This window comes from Micrasema longulum, unplaced genomic scaffold (assembly GCF_059751315.1).
Source record: "Micrasema longulum isolate JH-2025_06_02 unplaced genomic scaffold, ASM5975131v1 h1tg001708l, whole genome shotgun sequence".
NCBI lineage: Eukaryota > Metazoa > Arthropoda > Insecta > Trichoptera > Brachycentridae > Micrasema > Micrasema longulum.
In genome coordinates this window covers 13,857-20,784 of record NW_028278886.1, presented here as the reverse complement: position 1 = coordinate 20,784, position 6,928 = coordinate 13,857, and positions in this window count along the sequence as shown.

Sequence of the window (6,928 nt, the reverse complement as noted above, 5' to 3'; positions counted from 1 at the left end):
CCTTAGGTTCTGCCTGCTTTTGACATGACCAGACTTAACATTTTGGTTTATCCGATCATGCCACGTCTTTCTTGGTCGTCCTCGTCTCACGTTACCGTTCACTTTCGCCATATATACTTGTTTTACCATTATTTCGTCGTCCATTCGTTCTACATGACCGAATCATCTCAGAGTCCCTTTCTTAATCTCATCAATTATACCTGACTTAGATTTACACTCTCGCCTGATTTCATCATTCATAACCCTGTCATACATTGATTTCCCACATATTCGTCTAAGAGATCGCTTTTCAACCGCGTTCACTCTGCTTTCATCCTTCCTCTGCCAGTTCCACGTTTCACTTCCATACATAAGTGTTGGGACTAAAATTCCGCTGTGCACTGCCAGTTTAGCTTCGATCGACATATTTTTATTAGCAATTGCTGTGCTTAGTGCGCCGTTCATTTTGTTGCCCGCATTCACTCTCCTTTTAACATCCTTTTCTACGCTTCCATCTCAGTTTTGTTTCGCATGAAAATATATCATCATTATCACTTCCCTTTCCACACCCCTTGGTGCATAGGGCACTGCATTGGAACACCAAATGTTCCGTATTTCGATCACCTGTTACATGAATAGCTAAAAAAAACCTAGAAAGTCTTTTTCTAACCATACTTTTTTTTCTTTGCCGTTTCGCGATCGAAAGTCTTGATGGCTACGACCGACCAGTCGATCGCGATCGACCGGTTGGCCACCTCTGCCCTAGATGATAAATTATGTTTTTGTTTGAACATGAATAAAAAATAGTGGTCAATATTAGAAATCGTATTGTTACCAGCACTAACCGTTGCGTTCGAATTGAACTTTGATAACGTTGTTATAAGCTTTAACGCCAGTGATTGGTCCAAATACGTATTTTTATCACTAAAGATAAAACTGACTGACCTATCTAAACGAAAGTGCGTGCGCGCGCCGAACCTACCGTCACCGTCGCCGCTCGACTCGTATGAATCAAAATATTTTTCCGACTGCATTTTCCTGGCGATATGCTGCCGCCTGGCAACCCACCGCGACACTAGCGCCTCTAGCGGTCCGCCTGCGCACTGCGCGTTCATGGCGGCCGCGAGGAGTCGCGGAATGTCGTATTTTTACTACTAGAAATTAACACTTTATTTTTATTTTACGTGTTTATATGTTTTATCGGTGATACGTACTGTAAAGTGACTGTGATTACAAATTTTATTGCGTGTTGTAAAACTTACATCATCGGTGATATTTCCGCTTTCTCGGACCTTCAATATGTTTTTTTAGATTGCCAAATTTTGTGCCCAGGAAAACGAAGCCGGCAAATTTGTTTCGAAAGTTATTGTGAAAGTTCAAAATCAGTATTAATTCTGAGGTATTCGTATTTATTATCGTTTCTTTAACTACTTTTATCAGCTTTTGCCAAATGATGACAAGACGTTTTCCGATGGCGGCTCTTGCAGTCTTTCCAACCGACCGAATACGACCAGGATCCAATTACGTCATGAAAATGCATTTTAATATATTTAATCGCGGTCTCCGGGTCTCTTTATTTGTAGTATCCTTAAATTTGGCTCCCCGCGTGTCGCCAGATCCCTACGGAGAACTGTCATACGCGAATAGCTCGTATTATGAGCGATGAACGATGCACCACCAACTTAGTGAAACTCATCGAAAACGTGCTGTCATCAATTCGCATCACCGCGAATTCGTATTTTTCTTTGTACATAATACTGACAGTTAGTTATCATCGAATTTGTTGCATAAAATTAACCACAGAAACAAATTCCTAATATTACTGGCATTTTTCAAAATTGTCGTATTCCTCAGATATTTAAAAGCTAGGTGGGTACTTGATTGTTTTTTAAAGGGCTAATCTAGGGCGGTTAATATAATATATACACATTTTTGTATACGTAGAAATAATAATCATTGTATTTTTTAATTCACTGTCATGAATCAGCACATTTCCATTGCTCTAAATTATTTTTCTATGACTTGTTATCAGCTGTACAGTGTAAATGCATTCATGAGCTATTTGTGGTTGGAGTTGCAGCTATATTGTTTGTCTGTGGTATTTCTTTAACTTGTGATGGACATTAATAAATTATTGTTTTAAATATCATCTCTAGCGCCATGAATGTTATTTCTGACATGGGTATTGTCACAATAATCCTCATACAGGTGACATTTTTAATTTTGACATAATTTCAATTTGTGACATTTAATCATTTTGTATGCTAAGTATTTTATAAATCAATCTGATTATACTGTGAGATGTCTCGGTAGAGACGAAGAAACTGTTTGAGAAGAAATTATTAAAGTAGAGACGTTTACATAATTTTTTAGCTATCATTGACTGAAATATCAAAGTTCTGTGCTAGGGGTCATTTCAGCAAGTCAAAGACAGGCCATAAGCCCTGTAAATACCCGGATATCTACATTTCCTTCTCTAGTAATTTCTTCTGTATCTGTGTGTTGAAAAAACTATCTAATTTCTTTGAGCGTTAAATTCAGTCTTATGAAAACAAGTTGACTGTGTAATGTTTGGCCAATGCCTAATTTATTATCAGTTTTTCAATACAGTAAGTTTATTTTTTGATTCATGTTTTATAATGGTTTATGAATTGTCATTAATACGACATCGATAAAATTTATGTGATAAAAAATATTGTCATTTTTCAATTGTTATTTATATTGCCATAAATTCTTAACCATGTCCATTGAGGTACACAACTAGAAATATGAGCGTTCGAAATATGTTCCCTTAACCTGCGGCCAATTGGCATATCTTTGATAGAACAGTCTGTTGCGAGCGTTCACTGGCCACTTTGCTCCTCGCAATTACTAAAATTTATTTAATTAATTTAATTACTAAATACCTGTTTAAAATAGCTATTTTAATGTTAAAAAACATTTTTTTAATATGTTACCAGCTATCTCCCGTCTCTGTCATGCTCAGTTAGTCTGGCGTATAGTAAACCAATAAACAAAGGTGACGCGTATGCGGAAGGGAGCGACATACTGAATATAACTTATGTAAACAGTCCGTGTTTTTTACTGTACTACTTATTTTATTTGTCAAAGTCGACGCGATACGACATGATGATACTTGCTCCCCCCTCTGGTTATTCCTTTCCTTTGGGGACGACTTTTTAGCTCGGATTTGTATGGAGTGTTATCTCTATATATTATATCTCCATGACTGTGTCACTAGAAGTCAAAATCTGCTATTTATCAAATCTTCTAAGAACAACTTCCATTTTTATGCCCCAATGTCCAGAATGTGTAGATCAGTCAATTCATCACTCAACCTGGAATTCTTTGGGATGGATCTTCCGGCTTTTCGTGACAATTATTCATATACAAAAAAAACATACATTAGCAGAGTAGTAAGTTAGTCAAGTGTGTCATGTGTACCGATGAAGATAGGGTTTTGTAATCGCGGCCCAGGAGAGCCTAAAAACTAAAATAACATGTTGTCTTTATACCATGCTTTCTTGTTTTAGTTTTTTTTATTTTCTTTTACTCATCAAGGCAATGGTGGTATATCTTATCGTAGGGTAAATACTAAAACTACGTAACTTCAAAATCAGCATTTTTTAGTTACCACTAAAAACACATATTTGTACCTTCCTCCATGAATGCTATAATTAGATAAGTCATGATTCGTTTGGATCATATTATGATAATTTGAATGCATGACTTGTCTATTTGTAGCATTCATGGAAGAGTAGAAGAAAAATGTGTTTTTAGTGGGTAACTTACAAATGCTGGTTTGAAGATACCTAGTTGTAGTAAATACACCGCGATATTATGTTTAGATTTGTCTCAAAAAATATTATTATATTTTTTAAAATAGAACCTCTATTGTCATTAACTCTCCCTCCCCGGTGATGTGTAGCTGGTACACATTGCAACTCATAACTTTAATATCTCCATCAATCTAATAAATGATGGGTTAAGATTTTCCTTATTCCTTCGTTATACATTTACGTATCGGTAAAAATGTTTTTTTTTATTAAATAATTAATGCGTATTGGGAACATAAAACGCGCTTTCTCAAAAATCTGAGATATTACCAATACAATAGAAAGTTTACCAATGTGTCGCATGTTGCGTTTGTAGTAAAATAGTAATCCTAATATACAATTGTCTCTTCACTCTCACTCCTGATAATACAGGTATATTTGGGAGCGAAAGAGACAATTTTATGCTTCACACGTGCGAACAGCAAAGTTTTTTGCACTTCTCCCTGACGTAGCTACCCAACTTTCGTTGTGGGCGATTCTTTTGCGCGCATTGAGAGCATAAATTAATAGTTTTCTTTTTTTCATGTTTTTAGCAATTTGATTCAAAATATCATCACTTTTTACTTCAACTATAAATAATTGAAGCAATTTCCGATGAATATAACAATTTTACGATTTAAGATCGCTTTTTTTGCATGTGTAGTGACTACACAGCACCGCAACGCGCGGAAGTTTTTAGGACAGTAAGGGAAAGGTTAAGAAAATACATAGTTTAAATATGACACTGCTTGAGAACAACTGTGTTCAATTAAGTGTTTTTGCATATGTGCGTTTTTCCCATAATTTATTCTGTATATTAAAAACTAAAAACATTTTGCTTTACGATGATTTGTAAAAAATAAAATATTAAAAGTTATGAGCCGTTCTATGTACCTGTGATTATTAGTTATTGTGGGTACACTTCCCAGTAATGGCCGGGCTTCTTGAAGTAGAAATAATTATACATAATAAGTGGTGTTTCCCTGACACCAAGGTCACCATCCATTATTCATGGAGCCATCGCGCCATATACATCTGTGTTAACTCTGCCATCGAACATGCTATGTTCCTTCTGTGACATCACTACTAAACTTACGTAACTTGAATGAGAAAGTAATCAACATTTCATATTTTGTCTTCCTTTATTTTTGTATACCCATTTTTCCCTATAATTTTCAATTTAATTTGTTCCATTTCTGCCGTCATTTGTTTTTGAACAAATTCTAGATTCAAAATAAAAATATGTGTTTTATAACTTTCGTAGAACTATTGCCTTATAATCTCTCCGATTTCCCATAGTTAGACCTTGGTGTAAAAATATAAATGTAATAGAATTTATTTTTAACATTATTTACTTGAAATTTTGATTTGAACATAGGCACCAGGATAATAAAGCGACAATGTAATAGATGTCTGATTTCAAGTCTGAGAGATGCGTTTAATATAAAAACTTGGACGGTTTAAGCAGAGATTCAGGGCACGGGAACATTATTCAAACAAAATATTTCGATTTATACGTTTTATTATACACATATAAAAATTTTAAAAGTACCAAACACATTATAAAGTAAATTTAGGGAAAAAATAAGATAATAAGAAATGATGAAGTAAAACTAACATATTTGGTAAATGTAGTGAAAATAAAATGTAATGAAAATAATAATTGCAGTATAGAAAAATTGGTGTACTAATGTAGTGCCCTATGCACCATTAGGTGTGGAAAGGGGATGATGATAATAAAAATAACAAATTGCAACAGTATAAGTTGCTAAAAATAATATTTTTCTGACCAGTGTTTTCTAGATTGTTTTCACTCTATGATAAAAGTATTTCTTGACGATATTTTAGACTGCATTATGATGTCGTCGGGTTTCTGGCACAAGTTTGTAACTAACATTTCACTATTTGTCACATGTTGTACTTTTAAAGTAAAAAGTTTATCCTAAATCAACAATTTACATAAAACCACAATCAGAGTATAGTAAAATATTATTTTTGGTATTTATAAAATACGACATATTTTTATTTATTTAGTCAGAAACCCGACGATGTCCATCATCCCACAAAACCGCCTAGTGCCTGAAAGGCCGTGCAAATCTACTAAGTATTTTCTTGTGCATTTGCATTTGCAATGCTGCAGTGGAATATAAATTATCATAGGTAAATACTTTTCGTTAAACACTTTTATCCCGCGTGTGTCGAGTGATATTGTTCAAATTGCCAAACAATAGGTACGTGTATCTCAACGCACATTAAATAATACCCTAACACATGTTTAGTGTAAACAATTGTTACTCAGTGTTTATTCCGGCATTCCGACGCTTTTCAATTTTAAGATGTTTAAGATCTATATTTAAAAGATCTTCCGTGTAATAATTACTCATCTTTAGACGGAGTGAAACATTTTACAATTGCATTGCATTTCATCGAATGTATAAAGATTTAAAAAATTTAAAGTATACTGCTTCGTACAAATAAAAATTGTTTGATTTTGGTGTGTAAGTTTGAACTTCAGAACTGCATTAATTTAATGGTTTTTGTAATATTCACATTTAGCCAAGTAATTATTCTTTTTGGCCGTCTTTATCGACAAAAAGTTCTAATGCAACGGAATTTAAAACATTTCTGTCAGAAAATTTCCAATGCATCGTTGGTACTAGGTATGAAGTTCATTACGTGTTTAATCTAGAAATAGTTTCCTTTTTTAGAATTTTGTTGATATTTAATCTGAATTCTCTATCAGAGACGCACCCTATCCTAAACTCCATACAGTAGAAAATATCTAATATCTATCTATCGATCATGAGTTTTTACTCTATTATTAGCATGAAATTAAAGATCTTGGGATTGTTTTAGACTCGAAACTACTTTTTGAATCGCATATCAGTAAAATTACCTCCAAAGCATTGAGCATGTTAGGTTTCATAATTCAAATGAGTAAACACTTTAATAATCCAAAGGCCCTAATTTCATTATATTATACATTTGTCAGAAGCCATTTGGAATACGCACCTCAGATATGGAATCCCCAGTATGCCATATATATAAGTAGAATAGAAAATATTCAAAACAAATTTATAAAGTACCTTAAATACAAAACCGGTATTTCTTATGTATCAACTCTCACTGCCTCC